Raw genomic sequence first — 18,275 nt, 5'->3', positions numbered from 1 at the left:
TGTCCCAGTTTAGAGAGGAGAGTCCCCATTAATCCTCTGTTGTCCCACTTCTCATCCTGTAGACTCAGGAAAAAGCAAACTGCTGCAACCTCTCCTAATTCACCTGTTCTTTCACATTAATAACTTTTGCCATCTTGACAGCAAGATATTTCTGATCCATACATGTCCTGATTTTTAATCTGTGAAATGTTGGAGTGTATGCTTTACCTTGTAGTTAAGGAAGCAGATGTCAAGAAAGCAATGAACTATCATTGTACTATGCACTTTGATTTGTTAACAGATTAGTGTCTGAGCGAAGTGTTGAATCATATTCATAACAAGAAAGGTGATGAGTTTAGCATTTCACTGACTTATTGGTTGGCACAATCAGCTGATTGATTGAGATCTAGCAACTTTTGAGAAAAAAAGCAAATATGTTAAATGAAAGTACTCTGAAAAACACTGCAGTTGGTAGGCACAATATTAGAAGTGATATCCCAAGAATGGGAATTGTGAGTCTCTTCCAATGTTTTTGTACTGCAACTCCCAGAATTCCTCCCTGTTGGCCATGCTGGTTATGACTGTTGGGAATTACAGTCCATTCAGTTCTCACCCCTCTTTTAAGATGATCTTCTATGAAATGAGTCCATCATCTGAAAATAAAAATTTTAAAAATGCTTGATCCTTCTTAGTCATACTCAGATATATACAGCTGCATTAATTAGCAAAATCATACAATTAATCAACCTTTAATTGGGTGGCAGTCCTTCTAATAAACACCAAATGGTGCTTCTTATGTGCCAGACACTAGTGAGAGACCTGCAAAAGAAGAAGCAGCCATGCAGCATTCTTTCGCTTTGATTGCAAGGAGACACAGACACACACACAAATGTGCCACAGTTTGGGAACCCAGCATTCACAAAGGGTTCATAGCTGCTGAGTGTTTGCTACCATGCATGACAAGATTATTTACCTTTGGTAATACTGGTTACTAAGAAAGGGGGTTGATTTCTGTTTTGTATTCCTTTAAAACTGGCTATTTAATACTGTTCTCAGGCAGTAAATATAAGTCCATCTGGGGGACTGACATAGGCCCCAAATATACAGGAATTAATGCAAAGTGATCTGAGTTGGGGCATGCTTACCTGAGAATACGCTTCACTGAATACAGTGGCAGTTACCTCTGAACAAATGCAGAGAGAATTGCATTGGGCAATTGCAATCCTGTGCATACCAGTAACAGAGTAATCATAGCTAAACTCAATGATGTTCACTTCAAAGTAAATTATAAGATCTTCCTGACCTTTTTAAAAATTGCAAAGATAGTTAGTGGTTGCTAAGCATCTGTAAATTCAGGCTGGGCACCTTAACCTTAAACTACAGAATTCTAAGGCCAATCTACATGCCATCAGAGTAACAGGAGAGTTGTCTCCAAATTATTGGATCTTCCGTCTCCTAAGGTGATGCTGGCATTTGACTCAGACAAAACTGTTGTTAGCCATAATGACATGGTGAAATGGTTATCCAGTAACATAAGAATCTGCCTTAATAACAGAAATGAGGGACGGAAAGCCTACGCACATTTGGATAAGCCATTCTTTACAGGATCTACATTTGGCCCTGGGCCAAAGGGAAGCAACTGCCTCAGGATGGTGAGGGTCAGCAATGGCAGCTATCAGGATTCCTCCTGAGCATCCTGGCCTGAATGGGAGGACACTGTAATATGTGTGCTTTATGGTCTGTTCTCTCATCAATTAGTCTGCTCTCCTTAGGTGTGAGGGGGAGGCTCTCTTGCAATGTGCCCCACTTGCTACCATCTCCTGGAACAAGATATTACAGTGTTCTCAAAACCTGCATCTAGAGCTCTTTCTGCTATCTGTTGGTTGGTAAGCCTTCACTGCAACAGACCTCAGTTGCTACTGTCAGACTTATTGCCATCCTCTCAGAGTACACCCCGTGTGGTGAAACCATATACAGGGGTCCCATTGGTTGGGTGCATCCCTAGACTGTAAAAATTCTGTAAGAATAGAAGACAAAGACTTTCTATAGCACCTTCAAGGTGGGAAACAATGAACTGATAGGAAACATATTCGGGGTAGCCATGTTAGCCACTTGCAGCTAATGATAGGTATCCCTTGCAAAGGCCTTTTGTAACTCCTTTGAAACTGAGCAAAAGAAATTGTAGCATAAGCTTTCATCGACTTAGTGGCACTACAGATGGGGGCTGGAAGCCATCACTTCCTGTTCTGGGTTGGTGCTACAGCAGCCACACCCTGCGGCACTGATCAGCTTTCTAAAAGAAGCTGCTCTGAGCAGCTTCCTGGAAAGGCTGTCATAAGCGCGCTTGCATGCCTTGATGACGCCCCTTCCAGCCAGCGCTGTTTGGGCGCTGCACACCACAGATGTCATCATGGTGTGCACCATGTGGACGGGCATGCACCATGAAGGTGGCGGGGCGATGGAACTAGGGCTCGGAACATGTGAATGTTCCACCCTAGTTCAGCCCTAGTACGCGGTCAGGCCAGCACAAAGTGCCTCTTGGTCTCCTTCCTCAGATACATGGAATGACTGTTGCCTAGGAGGGACCTTTATAACCAGACTGTATGAATAACCACAGAAATGCAAAACTTGTGGGGATGGTGGCCAGGTGACAAGTTCATCTTTAAGGATGGTTGTTGAGGGACAAAGGTAGGAGGAAAGAGGTTGTCTAAGGCCAGGATGGGTGAATGACAATATGAATGGTGGAGGGAATTTTGTAATGTGGTGTGTACAGGCTGGGAACCAGAAAGGAGATGTAATACTGGCCAACAGCATCCTTGTGATGCTGAGGGGGTGATGATAGTGGTAGTGGGAACCATTGTTATAATGTTATAAGGTGTCAGGAAGCAATCGTCTCTCTTCAACCTATTATTTATGGATTGGAGTTTGTGGATATATTCAGATTCATCCATTTGTCTTTCCAATCTTCCTCTGTAGTTTTTTTTTGTTAAGGAAATACTGTCCTGAGGTCACAGGTGGAATACCCAGGAATTTATCCCTTTTAATTTCTCTCTGTTATATTTCTTGTGTTGGTTGTAAACCAGAATGTTGCTGGAGTTCCTGGCTTCCTAGATGAGAGGGTCTAGATCCAGTGGCATCACTAGAGAGGGTACAGTGGTGCAACCTGCACTGGGTGACACCCTTAAAAAGGGGTGATGCCTGGTCAGGCCCATGCACATGCTGCCCCCATGCATCCTCCTCCCCTTGTGCCATCCCATGCATACTCCTCCCCCCGCCCCCGTGCCATCCCCATGTGCCACCCCCAGCAGCCCTGCCCTGGAAACCCTGCCTCCTGAATCGGTGCAAGGATACCATCTTCTAGATCCAGAATCTGAAAAAAAGAAAGGAATAGTAATGCCATACCCTTGGATGTGATCTATGGCTTAAAATGGATGGGATGGAAATTTAATCTTGCCATAAAGGGGTGTTTGTTATGCACTATGAAAATACACTTCTGTCCTCCGAATGCAATTTTGCAAGTATTTCTTACATATCCCAAGAAAACATAAAAGCATCTGTTTTTAATGAAGAGAGTATTCTGATATTTTAATGAAAAATAATAATACTCCTCAATTAAAAAAAAAACCAATAAAATCTGCTAATTTGTTATAGCAAAAGACCTATATTAAAATTAAGATATGTCCTGGCCTTATGGAAGCTACATGGCCTTTGTTTTCCTATTGACATATGGCTAGAAAGGCTGCAGAGTGATTTTAATAAGGCAGGATAATATTTTTCATAAGTTCTACTAAGCACAGGCCGAAAACTGTGTAAGCAGCTGCCTCAGCCGCTAGCCAATAAATTATTTTCAGAAAAGACGCTTGTTCATTCCAGGACTTAAAAACTGAAGAAGAGATTCAATTTCATCTTCAGTGTCATAGTGGAGAACTAGGATTCATAGATTCAAAACTCAGCCACATTATTAAGACATTGTTTGATGACAGGTAAGCAGCTGGCTCTGTGCCTAACTGCAAGTCCAACACAACTGACAGCAATTTCCATCAGGAGAGTAATTGCACTAGCTTTTACACATTTAGGTTAGTTCTAATGATGTGCTGAAAAGTGTGTTGTACATTTTGAGTATCCTTTATCCAAAATGTTTGGAACCAGAAGTGTTTCAGATTTTCTTCTTGTGGGGGGGGGGTGTTTTGGGGGTATAAGAGAGAGAGAGAGAGAGAGATACACCTTGAAGATGTGCATGTGCAGGTGACTGTCATCGTAGTCAGTCTGGGGCCAGACTTGACCCAGATTCATCAACTAGTATAGATGAGGCATCTGAATGGAAAGAACTGATTAAATCTATAGGGAGCAGGGGTGGTAATGAAGAGATCGTGCCATTATTTCTGTGAACGTGGTCACCTCTGACAGCACCAATGTGTGTACATAACTGTTGGAAGATTTTTACATTATCTTTTCTCCTCCTTTGATAGGGACTTCCTGCATGCAAACTCTCCTCTCTTTTTCATTCAAACTAATCTTGTGATTTAGGTCACACCCCCCCCCCCCCCGAGATTAACAGGTTCTCTCAAAACGATTTGCTCATGAACTGTTGGTTTTCCATCTTCCTCCTCTGTCAACTTTGGGGCTGTGCAGACTGGCCATTAAGGCCAGCCTGGGGGCAGAGTCAGGGTGTAGCGTCCAGACAATACACCTTCCTCCTTCGCCCCCATGGCGGCATGACGCTGCACACTGCACACAGTACATGGCATCACGGCACTCCTCTGACACTGCATTCACATGACACAGGGCCAGAGGAATGCCATAAAGCTGTGGCACCGGCGTTACTGTGCCCTTTCCAGGGCACAAATAGCAGCTTATTTTTGTTGCTGCTTTTTGCACCCTGGAAAGGCCAAATTGGAGCCGCAGCATGCGGTTGCCACGGCCCCAATCTGGCGAAGATGGAGGCGGCTGCAAGCTGCTCCTTCAGGTGCAGTCTGCACAGCCCCTTTCTCTGGAAAGATAATGAGATTAAGATTTCTTGTTACCTGAACTATTCACTAGCTAGATTAGGATATAGCTTCTGTGTATATATAAATTAAAGCCATTAGTAAACTTTTGTTTGAACTATAAGCTATATTTGTATTGTTTTTGAATCAGTCTCAGTTCTTAGGGAAGCATAGGAGCAGTACAGATGGGAGGCTCCGTGCCACCCCTGTTAGTTTAGGCTTGCCATATCCCGCCTGGGGGCGGGACTTTCCCAGTTTGGGGCGGGGCCACATGGTCCCACCCCAGTTTGGCCCCTCCCCAGGACCTCCCCCCCCAGCAAGGCCCTGGAGGCAGCTCCACCCCTCCCTCCCCATGGCTGTATGCCACCCTCCCCGCCTCCCTGCCTGGCTTAGCCTAGAGAGCAGGTCTTCAAAACATCTGCCACTCAGAGCTGTTGCCAGCCCACTTGGTATATATACCCTGCAAAAGGCCTTACTTTCTAGGTTACAGTGAGCAAAGAAAAAAAGGCCATAAATGGTTCCTGTTTCACTGGGAGCCTAAATGCCTCATCTTTTAAATGTCTACCAGGTCAGTATTGTTGTAATTCTTTATCACAGGATCGTTTTTGAGGCCCTAAACACCTTTCCTTGTAATATGCAAATTTCTCCCGAAGCTGACCAATGGGAAAGAAGCAGTCAGCCCTCCATTTGGGTTGGTTTTCAATGGCTTGGTGAAGGAAGAGATTTTGCCTTGCAAGTTGCTGGTAAATAATAGAAAGCTTTGGGATTGCAAAAGGCTGCAGAAATAGTTTGACCCCCCCCCCTTAAACATCCATGGCTCAGTGCTATGGGATTCTGGGAATTGTAGTTTCTTGTGGCACCAGAGCTCTTTTGACAAAAGGAGACTGAATGGAGGCGTTGCCTGGCTGGGGGCAGAGCCTCTTGCCAGCAGTGAGAAGGCTGCCATGATGAGGAAAAGCAGGGGCTCCTCTGGTGGTCCTGGCCACTTCCCTTGGCTCCCTCCCTCCTCCTCCTCCTCCTCCTCCTCCTCCTCCTCCTCCTCCTCTCAGAGCTCATTCACACTCCCTGGCTTTTCTCTGTCCCCCCCCCCCCCTTTAACTGCCAAAGCTCAATGCTCTGGAATGCTGGTGTCTGTGAGGCATTTGGCCTTCTCTGTCAGAGAGCTCTGGTGCCACAATAAACTACAATTCCCAGGATTCCATGCACTGAGGGCCCTGGCAGTTCCAAGCAGTGTGTTTTGGACACAGAGATCCTCCAAATGAATCCAGTCCCTAGCTTTTATATCTCTCACACACACTGCAGGAATAATAACCCACTTTAACTCAGTGCTAGGGAATCCTGGGAATGCTAGTGTTTGGGAGACATTGAGACTTCTCTGTCAGTGATGGCTCTGAGGCCACAATAGACTACAATTCCCAGCACTCCCCAGCACTAACCCAGGACAGTTAAGTCATTCTCAAACTGGATTCTTTCCTCAGTGTGGATGCAGCTTTGGTGAGGAACTCTGGGCATTTCAGTCCAGCATTGTTTTATTTCTGCAGTGCATTTTGGATTAGAGACAAAGTGACCAGGCATCCTCCTCCTTTTCCAGGACATGTCCTCTTCTGTCACATTTCAAAATGTCCTCCATTTGGATCATGGCTAAGAAGCATGGATTTATAATTACATGGGTGTTTTTAGCTTTTATTTTTGGCCATGTTCTACATATTTTTGCTTGGGTGCCCTACATTTTGGGGTGAGGGCATTGGTCACCTTGGTCAGAGAGCTTTCCAGGGGTTTAACTGCCATTCTGCTATGGTGCTGGAACAAACCACCATTCCCAGAATTCCATAGCATTCAGCCAAGACAGTTAAAGTGGTCTCAAACCAGATTATTTCTCCAGTGTAGATGCAGCCCAAGCCTTTTGCCTCTCTTATGCCTGAGATTTCAAAGCCCAGCCTTGGCACCACAACAAACTACAAATCCCAGGATTCCATAGGATGGAGTGATGAGAGTGAAAGCAGTGTGGCAGCAGCCTAAGTGTGCTTAATGCAGTTCTTAAGATGGTGCACCTCTTGCCTACAGAGTCTCACAAGACTTTTTTGTTTAACAACTTGTACCCACTAACTCCATTTCATGTCTCCTTTATTTAGTGGGGAGGAATACAGACAAAACAAGTCAAAATGAAGGAAAACCAAAGTCCCTTGACCAAAGGGTTTGGTTGTGGAATAAGCCTCTGAAATATGCAAGAGGCAATGTTAAAATAAAGCCATGTTCAATGCTCAAATGTGCTGTTTGGAATGGGGAGGGGGGGTGGCCAGAAAGGGAAGTACATTTCCGTGATCTGTCTACAAATAATGTCAAAATGTCCTCCATTTTGATCATGCCTAAGAAACATGCATTTATATTAACATTTCTAAAAAAAAGCCTCAATTTTTTGCGTGTCCTCCATTTTTATAAAATGTGTCCTACATTTGAAAATGTTGTCCTGCATTTGTCCTACATTTGTCCCGGTTTGGAGGTCCTCACTTATGGCAACCCTATGTTAGCTCCATGTCTGTGATGCAGCATCCTCATGCTGCAGCACAGATGCACCTCAAAAAAAGATGCCAGCATGTGCTTTTTTGTGATGCCGGAAGCAGGAACGGGTGCTGCCATGATGCCACTTCCTGCCAGCGACATCTGGTCACTGTATGGCAGCATCATCATGGTGACGCCCATATAGATGATGCCGCTGCCGTCACATGCTAGGGTTCCTGAGCATGTGGATGCTGTGTGCTCCGGAATCATAGTATTGTTGGTGGCACACCACTTTTGGCCCATTTTTCCCAGGCAGACAAAAGCCCGGTACACACAGGTGACAATACACCACTCCTTTGCTGCGCCACTTGACACCTGGCACACACAGGTGGCAAAACACCACTCCTAGGAGGCTCCTTTTTTGTGGCATCATAGCTGCAATGCAGCCCTATGATGTCACTTCTGCCGAGAGGCATCTGTACGCGGTACCACAGCTGCGCAGCTGTGGCACCTGCCGTGTGGATAGGCACGTGCAGATCTGGATGCCCAGCCATACTGAGCCCTAATATCGCTGCAACGTGCCTGTCTGTACCGGGTCAAAGACACATTTCTGCTGCTCTGCTGATTTAAAGCTAAACCCTAACAGGCTTGGCTTGGGTATTTTTGATATTTAAATGTTTTTGTTTCCTTTACATAGATTGAACCCCTAGGATACTTAAATTACCCTACAATAACCATTTCCATAATTTTTCTAAATGTTGAGCAGTGTCAAAGACATTTGGATCATTAGAGGCTATGTTTCTATTTTTAAGTATATTTTTTTGTTTTAAAAAACACAGAAAAGGCAATGCATGCATCACAAACATGTAACTGATGCAGTATTTAAAAAGTAATACATTAACAAATAGTGTAGCACTTTGCAAAAACAACAACTAATGGTGGTGTATTGAAAATGCCAATATTTAAAATCATTGTGTAAAAAGCTATGTTGTTGTCCAAAACTGAAACACTTTTGCTCCAAAATTAGAGCAGCAAAGATCAGGCCTGTTTTCTCCCAGCTTTTTAATCTATGCATCCAACTGTCAAAAAATTTACCAACAAGGACTTCAGTACAGTTGTAATTTTGATTCAGTGGTGGTAGTGTCAGACTAATAAAACACTGTGCCAGAAAAAAGTAACATCTACCAGAAATACAATGGGCCCTTGATATTCTCTGGAGTTGGGTTCCAGAACCCCTGTGGATACCAAAATCCATGGATGCTCAATGCCTGTTATAGTAAAATGGTGCCCTTTATATAAAATGGAAAAATCAAGGTTTCCTTTTTGGATTTTAAAAATATATATATTTTAAAGCCATGGAGGGTGGAATCTGTGGATGCCAAATCCGTGGATATAGAGGGCTGACTGTAATGCTTTCTACATACCAAGGGAAGTAACCTGTCTTCTGTAGTGTCAACTAAAGTACACTTCCTAGGATTATGTTGGGAGAAGCCCAAATCTTTAAGCATATCTTTTCATTGGTTTACAATCCATATGTACGTTTATCCATAACATTTATATAACCACCCAGTTTTCTCTGCGAGTTGGTAGTACAAGAGGATAATCACAGAGCATTGCCGTTGTTGTGGGGTGGATCTCCTCCTTCCCTCATGAGCGAATCTTCTGTAAAAGTAAAATCCAGGCTTCAGACTGCCAACTTCTAACCAACATTGGTTCTGTGAGAAGGAGCGATTAAGATGCTCCACATTGTCCCACTGCTAGACTGATCATTAAAAAATAAAACAAAAAACCAAGTGGTGCAAAACAAGGGATGCCTTGAAAGGATGGGTTCTATTCTGCAAGGACAGCTCTGGAATTCCACAGATGGAGTGCTCTTAATTAACAGATCTTCTCCTGATAAGAAAGACATTTTGCAGCCTTATTGTCTAACACATGCTCACATTTTCCCTCCTACCCTTCAGTAGGCCTTTGAGATACTGTGGACACAGAAGTGTGGCTGGGTGAGGTGGCCTGCCAAATAAGAAACAGAGGGTTTTCACTCCAAAGAAACAGGAAGCCTTTAACTGGAAACTGCCACTTGTATATACATTAAATTGGTATTACCTTATTACAGAGCACTGAGAAATGCGGAGCCATCCAGATGTTACTGGACTTTCTGCATGATGGACAATGGGAAATGCAGCCCATTGAGATTTGGGAAGCCATGTGCCATATGCTGCTGCCTTACATCTTATCTTCCTGCTTGTCCTTCTTGTTTTGACACAAAAAACTCACAAACCTACACAGACAAAAAAAAAGTTTGCAGAATTATCAGTGAGTTTTCTTTCCTTCTTATAGACTGCTGTAATATTATCTCAGATTTGAAAACTTCCTGTCCATTTTTATCCCATCTTGCTTCTTCCATTTTCTTTTTCAGGATGAAAAAGTGACTGTTCAAGAAAGCCCTGAACAGAGTTGGTAATTTGGTTTTGTGGTCAGGGGTTATTGTATCTCACGTTCTTGCTATGATTTCATTGGGTTGTGGGCTTTTAAATTTTTATTTACTGCTTTATGTTTGTTGACACTGGAAATTTCCCCCCGGATTTTAAGGGGTTATATTTATATTAGGAGAAGAAGACATGTGGCTCTTGCAGACAGCATCTGGAGAGCCACATTTTGCCCCTATCTGCTTTGTAGGCTGCCTTTCAGGGTTACCTGTTCCAAGGCTATTCATGACATATTAAAAACACACTATTTCAAAACCACCAAATAATGAAATTCTAATGTCAAAAACCCAGCCTATCTAAAAAGACAGTAGCAACAGCTAAAACAGAGCTCTGAATCTGATGAGTATTCCTAACTTGGTTAGACTCATTGTATCACTTGTTCAATGTTAAATAAACATGAGTGTAAATCCAATTGATTCAGTGGGTCTACCCTTGTTGGGACTATGAATTGGATTTAGGCTGCTATCAACAAATAAAACAGTCCTTGAATTAATTTAAGTCCTTTGGATGATATACACATTTTCAATAAGTACATATATATTGTCATAAATGAAACATATGTGGAGGAAACAAATATTGAATTTCATGCAATAATTTCTAAAACTTGTTGGGCCTTACCTTTGGTCTATGTGGACTTTGCATGTACTGTATATTACTGCCAATACTTCTGGATAAGGGATCATTGCAGGTGATGCTCAGGAGCGGTGGGCAAAAGGTGCTTGCCTGCCATTACTAATCCTCCCATGGAGGGACCCTTGGTAAGCTGCAGAGGAACTGCTGAGTTCTCCAGAAAGCAATTACTCTTAACACAGGGGAATCCAGAAAGGCCTGGAGTTCCACAATATTAAATCCACTCATTTAAAGTATGCTGGCTCAATGGAAGTGTGCAGTATCAGGCTTTGGGGCATTTACATTTGCCAAAGCCAACTATTTAAGCAGCCCATGACTAATGACTTATTAGCACATTCTCCCAGAACAGCATACTAATGACAACCTTTGAAAATCAATGGAAAAGTGAGACAAGGTATATTTAAAGTAAAATGAACTGTACCCTCCACTCACACTTGGAAGTGGACCAACAATTTGTGAAAATCCCACATTGTATCACCCACTTGTTGGTACACTGAATGTTTTTCAGTGTGGCATTCTATTCATAAATATTTATGGCTATCTGTGAGGCTTGCCAGGGCAGGACAATCCCAGATGTTGAAATTCCAGGGACAAAGCCTGAGACTTAAGGACAATCCTCTTGTGATGTGATGGGAGGAGGGCACAGGTGATGTCCCAAAGATGATGTCAAAAGAGGCATCCCCTGGTAAAGCCATAGAATCATAGACTCATAGAGCTGGAATAGACCATAAGGACCATCCGGTCCAGCCCCCTGCCATACACCACACAGTCAAAGCACTCCCTACAGATGGCCATCCAGCTTCTGCTTAAAAACCTCCAAAGAAAGAGACTCCATCACTCTCTGAGGCAGTGTGTTCCACTATTGAAAAGCTCTTACAGTTAAACAGGGTACATTAAGCATCAGCAACAATTGCAAAGAGGACGCCATTCATTTTTAAAAACATACACACAGTCTGACAGTCAAGAAGCACACACACACTTTTCAAGGCAACTGAGGCGCGTTACAGACCGCCCAGAAGGGGCAGTCTTGCACCGCTGCCGGTTGCTCCGTGAGGGAGCCGCAGCAGCCAAACCGCTGGCACTTCTTTCCGCAGCGCGGATATGATGCCGCGAGGCGCCAATGGCACACTCGCAGCATCATATGCACTGCGCAATGTGCGGATGCAGCACATCAGCTACGTAAAGATGGCGGCCCCCATGTGGAACGGGTGCCGCCATTTTGTATGGACTCGGTTCGTATTAGGGTTAGGGGCATCCGGAAGGGACGCCCCTTTCTAACCCTAATACGGACCCAGTCCGTACTATAGGCCCGTTTGTAACAGGCCTATGTTGCCCTGAGATTCTCCCCACCCTTGTCCTGAGGGCTGAAGAGGCTAGGATTCCCTGAGATCTGGGAACCTTATAATAAGTTATAATAATAACCATATTATTATTAAGTAGATTGTAAGCCTGAGGGCAGGGAACTGTCTGATTAAAAATAATAATTGTAAGCCGCCCTGAGAGCCATTAGGGCTGAAGGGCGGGGTATAAATACCTAAATAAATAAATAAATATTATATTATTACTATTATTAAAATAATAATATGTTTATAATTTATTAAAAAATTGTATACACTTACTGGTTATATACTGACATTGTAAAGCTGCCTTTAATCTGGCACTTTGTGTTTCATTAAAACTCCCACTATATCCAGGCAACAGAGCCACTGACCATTTTTGCTGGGGATCATGGGAACTGTACTCTAATGCATCTGAAGGATACCAGATTGAGGGAGGATGCTATAAATCCATGGGCTGCTCCTCTGAGCTTATAAAACACAAGTGTCATTGATGAGAAATGAATATAAAACAGGAGAGATGTAAACATAAGATTTTATTCATCAAGCCAGAAGTTGTAGTTATATTTTCTGGCTCATCCTCTGCTTCCTGCCAAGGTACTGAGATTCATTAACCTCTAGTCAATTTGATGCTAATCGAAGGCACAGCACCTCACTTGAGTCTTTTTCTGTATTAAAGAATCTCCTAGTGTCTAAAGAGCTGCTTCACACTTTATGCACACTTTATGGGTAATTGTTATAACTGGTGCTAACTTGGTGCAGTAAACATGTAAAGTGTGAAAAGGAGGCGTATAACTTCAAACATTTAGGGGCATGTGGAAGAAGCACCAGAAAATGTTTCTTGGAGGCATCTCCTTGAAACATGGCAACCAGCTACCTATTTGGAGATAGCTGATGGGCTGCATTCAAATTGGTGGGCTAGAAGCTGTGAAAACCTGCTACAAACTGTAGATTTTGAGTAAAAATGACAATGTTGGATTTGGTGGTGTTATTTCGGGAACCTGACTAGATCTGTCAGCAGCACACTTGTGGGTGGCAGAGCAAAACTCAGGTTTTGAAGGGCAAAACACTACAATGTTTGGATGTAGGTTTTTAGGGGATGCCAAGTTGTGGGGTTCACATTTAATAGAGCTGTTCTGAAGAAACAGAGAGACTTCAGGCTTAAACAACCAACCAGATCCTGGGGCAAAATAGTGTCTCAAGCAAGTGCACATATGCTAAGAAATAAGGATGTGATTCTGTGCACATTGCCCAGAAATTTCTGTACTGGTTTGATAATGAGAACCAAACACAAGGCCTTTCAAATATAAAACATAAATTTTATTGATTTAGGAGGGGGAGCACAATCTTTGGTGTCACTTTTGTTGAACTGTTCGAGTCAGAAAGCCTTGCCAGTCTCTTGCAATTCACCCAGAATGCTACCAATAGATCCCAATTTACCTTCTACTCCATCTGCCTCTAGAGCATCTGTTCTGTTTCACCTGGAAGGCATAATATCTCCCAAGTCAAATACTATTCACTGTAAGCTCCATCTTCCATTTTTCTGTCAGAAGAAGCTCTGTCTGAAACCCAAATGTTGAAAACCTGAAATTTAGAGGTAAGCGAAGAGAGGAGAATATCCAAGTTACTACATCTTTTAAGGAGATTTTTCATTCACTGGCACTCTCAGGGAAGGGGCAGTGTTAACTGTAATTCCACTCTGGGTTTTAGTCTAAACTTTTAAAGGCAAAGACCTGCCACCAAAATAGGTTCAGCACCTTGGATGTCTCATTTAGACTTCAGACTCCAACCCAGAGTGGACTCACTCCTCCTCCTCCTCCTCCTCCTCCTCCCCCCCCCCCCCCACACAGAGTTGATATAGAAGCCACCCGCTACTGTTGAGAGTAAGGAACCACAAGTGCCTGCAATGGACTGGTCAGGTTCAGAAATAAAGTGAGCTGTTCCATCAGGAAAGAACTGAGGCCTGTTACAGACAGGCCAAAATAAAGCTGCTTCGAGTCACTTTGGAGGTATGGTATTTCAATGATACATGAGTCCTAAGAGTCTGAAAGCTGCACCAAAGCTGCGCTCCAGTCCTTAGGACTGGAGCGTGGCTTTGGTGCGGCTTTTGGACTCTTAGGACGCATGCATCATTGAAATACCATACCTCCAAAGTGACTCGAAGCAGCTTTATTTTGGCCTGTCTGTAACAGGCCATAGTTTAGATTTTCCTTCCTATTCTCTGCCCCAGCACACTGCAGTTGTCACATCACCACTGCCAAATACACCAGCATGGATCTGAAGAAACAGGAGAAGGGCAGAGCTTGGACAAGTTACTTTCTGGATGGTAATTTACAGAATTATTAGGGCCCATGGCGGCTGGGACATCTGGTAGTTGAAATCCAAAAAGAGTAACTGTCTGAAAATCAGGGAAAAGGACTGGGCTCTGAATAGGTAGAAGGAATTAGAGGGGAATTCTTTTCTACTTTAAATTGGAAACTGAGACAGAAAAGAACTGGAGAATCTAACAGTCACCTCTTCCAGGAGGCAAAGATTACAAAATTGTGAGCTGCATATTGCAAGTCTGCAAATTGATGTTCTTGTGGCACCTTTATTTATATTCCATAATACTTTGGCCTGTTACAGACTGCCAAAATAAAGCTGCTTCGGGTCTCTTTGGAGGTATGCTATTTAAATGATGCATAGGTCCTAAGAGTCCAGAGGTCGCACCAAAGCCACACTCCATTCCTAACCTCTGGAGTGCAGCTTTGGTGCAGCTTCCGGATTCTTAGGATGCATGCATCATTTAAACAGCATACCTCCAAAGAGACCCGAAGCAGCTTTATTTTGGCAGTCTGTAACAGGCCTTTGTCTCTTTTCTCAAAGTGCAGCTCATTTTTAGACAACATCGCCTGATGTTTTTCTTCCTGATGTCTCCACTTGGCATTGTCACTGTAGTTTAATTCCCATGTTCTTCCCCCACCCCACCACAACCTCACACATCATCTTAGTTTAAAATGCAATCTGGTTCACCAACAACTCAGATCCGACAACAAACCTCTAAATCTGTGGGGAAGCAAAGCCATGCTGGCCAGTTCCTTCTGTAATTGAATCTTCAAACCCTGTCTGACAAGGAAAAATAGAAAGAAAGAAAAGGAGGAGGGGAACAAGAGAAAAAATGGTTCAGGTGCAGATGTGGCAGCTAGTTAAAAACTGAATCCTCTCTAAGAAATAGGTTGTGACTGAGCTTCTCCCTAACTTTCATATCTGTGGTTTTTAAGACTTGAAAACTAAAATCCTTGCCCTGAAGAATATTGGCTTCCATCCTATGGTGCTATAGTACCATAGGTCTCCTTCCCTATTTGGTCAGCAGTGCCCACTGACATCATGCAGAGACACCATCCAAAAACATGCTCTGAACCAGTGCCAGGAAGAGTGGCATCTGGATCTGGTGGGAGAAGATGAGGATAGGCCCACAAAAGATAGAGGATAGGGCCTCAGGCCTGATCCTGGGGCTGGAAGGTAAATCCTATGTGAGTTGTTGTTAGGGCAGTGGAGGGAAGATTGGCAGCCAGAAGGGGAGAAATCCAAACTCCCCCAAACTAGTTGTTGGCATTCACTGCTACTGTGGACCCATTAGCTGCCCATTAACACTATGGCGGTTGAAAGATGATATCTCACTCTCTTCCTCAGGCCTCAGTATTATTATTATTATTTTCAAAAACACTTTTTTGCTCACCAATACTCATGGGGCAAGGGGGATATTTCACTAGATTGTCAGCACCCCATGTACCATTTTAAGCTCAGGAAAGGCCCTTTAAATAAACAGGCAGTCAACTGGAAGGGAATCTTTATAGGAGTTTAGGGAAGCATTCTCAGCATATTGTTTAGGGAAGCTTTCTCAGGGAATTTGTGATTGTCATCTGGCTGTCTGATAATGTTTGAAGTGATGTGATTTATATTTGATGTTTTTAATTTGTCTTTTCTTTTCTACATGGTCATTTTATCTACTCCTCTATTTAATTGTTATTATCTTAGAGTGTACGCCTTGGGCAGGCTTTTATATACTCCTTAATTTTACCGACTTTGAACAGCGCTGTGTATAATTACAGCACTCTAGAAATAAAGTCTAATAATAATAATAATAATAATAAGAAGAAGAAGAAGAAGAAGAAGAAGAGTTTGGGACATTTGTAGTTTTAATACATATATATATACATAGACATAGACATAGACATTTCAGGAGAGGGGGCAAGTGGGAATAGATCTAGCCCTCCTGGAAAACCAATGTGGGCTCTAACTTGTGACAGATGCTCACCCATCCTCATAATATGCCCCCCACACCGCCGCACTCCCACAGCCATATGAATCTGCCTGCTTCAGATAGTAAAATAAACGGGGACAACCCATTTTAGCACAAAAAATCTCAGCATACAAGCATCAAACTAACACACCCAAATCAAATCATTGGGAGAAAGGCAATTCACTCTGAAATGTATAGATTGGGGGTGGGGTGGGGGCTAAAATAATATTCCAAATTATAACCATGTGCCTGTCTAGCCATAGGCAATAAAGCACTTCACCATGTTTAACACATCAGCTTATGTTTAACATCATTTTAACATCAGGCAAGGGAGTAACCCCATACATTTCAATGGGACTTGCCAGATGTTTCTAATTATGTCATTAAGATGTTGGAGAAGGGTTGTAATGAATGCCCTACAGTATGAAGTTGCGAAAGAATACATGCCTGTTTAAAAAAACAGCACACATTTCCTTACAGTGCATGTTGACTCTTATCAGATCAGTGAAACTTGCAGCACTGGCAAGCATGTATAGGAATGGAAATTAATGAAATTTTAAGGAGAAAGAAAAGCCCACTTCTATGTATATGCTTCTTTTGCTGACCTGCTGCTAAATTCCTAAGATATATCCTCAAATCTTCATTAGATAAGAAAAATACAAATGTTGACTTTATAACTTCATCAAATTCTTTATTTTCAAAGATAGCACTACAGTGCCAGCTTCTGCCCTAACCTTGCCAGGAAACATTTTCTGTAAGTTTAGAAAATGCCATTTTTAATATAAAAAATGAAGTATGAAAGAGGGCAACTTCATTTCAATCATCTCTGTGGGAAGGAAGGTCCAAAGAGCTCTATACAGCTTTGAAATCTTGTAGGGATGGCTGGATTTGCCAGTTTCACTTTCTTCTGCATTCAGATCCTTTCAAGACTTTGGTTTCCCGCCCTGTTGGAGAAATTAATGTATGACATAAGAATAATTTTTTTATATATGGTTTTTTATTATATATATATATATATATATATATATATATATGGTTTCAGTTTATTAATTCAATTAATATTAACAAAGAGACTTATTTCCCACCTAAGTCCCATGCCAATTTATGGAATGGCAGTCTAAATGAATTATGATAAAAACTATGTATCAAATAATTAAACACATTGATTTCAATGAATTAGTGGTGGTATGTTTCCTGAAGATAACGACTACTCCATGTACTGTTTAATGGTTTGTTACACATTTTCTTCTTTCATTGTATTATGTTTTGCTGTTTATATATGAGAAATCACCTCAATAATAATAATAATAATAATAATAATAATAATAATAATCCCTAAAATATCAAGTTCTTTATGCACTATTTATGAAAATATTTCTGAGTTATGTTATCAAAAATGACTTTTAAACAGAATTATCATGTTTTTAGATCTTACCAGTGTCTCCATCAGTGGCCTCATGCATGAAATATATCAATTAATATTGCCACTCTAGTAATGAAATGAAAGGATTTTCTTCTGCCTCCCCCCCAATTGTTTTGCTTCGAGGGCTACTATGATGAAAATCTCTGAAAAGTTGTACACAGGTAAAACGTGGACACATATAAATAAGTGGCATGAGTTGCCTTCTAGCAGTTTTGAACTGATGAATGCTATTTAGTATGGGAAACGCAATGCATGCTGAGAGTTATGAATCCATTAGAGCAGAGACATAGCCAGGATTTTAGGAAGGGGAGGTCCAGACTAAGTGCCACCATTATAATGTGGCTTGGGCATGGTGGCGCAGCAGCACGCACCATTCATTTTTCTAATGGAAGGGGGGGTCCGGACCCCAAGAACCCCCCCTTTGGCTACGTCCCTGATTAGAGCAAGGGTTCCCAACCTATGCTCCAAGGAGCCCTTAGGGCTCTGTGTGCACTTCTCAGGTACTCCAGAGCCACTCCAAGAAAAAAATTGAATGAAATTAAATAAGAATATATTCTTATATAGAGTGCACCCATCCCTTACGCGGGGGATCCAGTCTACCATTCCTGCCGCATAAAAGAAATACTGTGTATGGTGAAGCCCCATTGAAAGCAT

General features: G+C 42.4%; 1 long non-coding RNA gene across 1 annotated transcript; it reads right to left on the bottom strand.

Annotated features, from left to right (window-relative positions):
* Positions 1 to 308: 308 nt before the first annotated feature.
* LOC121921142 lies at positions 309 to 13,490 on the bottom strand. The gene is made up of 3 exons (XR_006101852.1): positions 13,357 to 13,490; positions 9,567 to 9,741; positions 309 to 632 (listed from the first exon to the last, which is right to left on the bottom strand). It is a non-coding gene; the product is annotated as an uncharacterized LOC121921142 (long non-coding RNA).
* Positions 13,491 to 18,275: the final 4,785 nt, after the last annotated feature.

This window comes from Sceloporus undulatus, chromosome 2, assembly GCF_019175285.1.
Source record: "Sceloporus undulatus isolate JIND9_A2432 ecotype Alabama chromosome 2, SceUnd_v1.1, whole genome shotgun sequence".
In the NCBI taxonomy this organism is placed as follows: Eukaryota; Metazoa; Chordata; class Lepidosauria; order Squamata; family Phrynosomatidae; genus Sceloporus; species Sceloporus undulatus.
The sequence above is the reverse complement of the archived record's forward strand: the minus strand, read 5'-3'. Positions and strand labels throughout refer to the sequence as shown.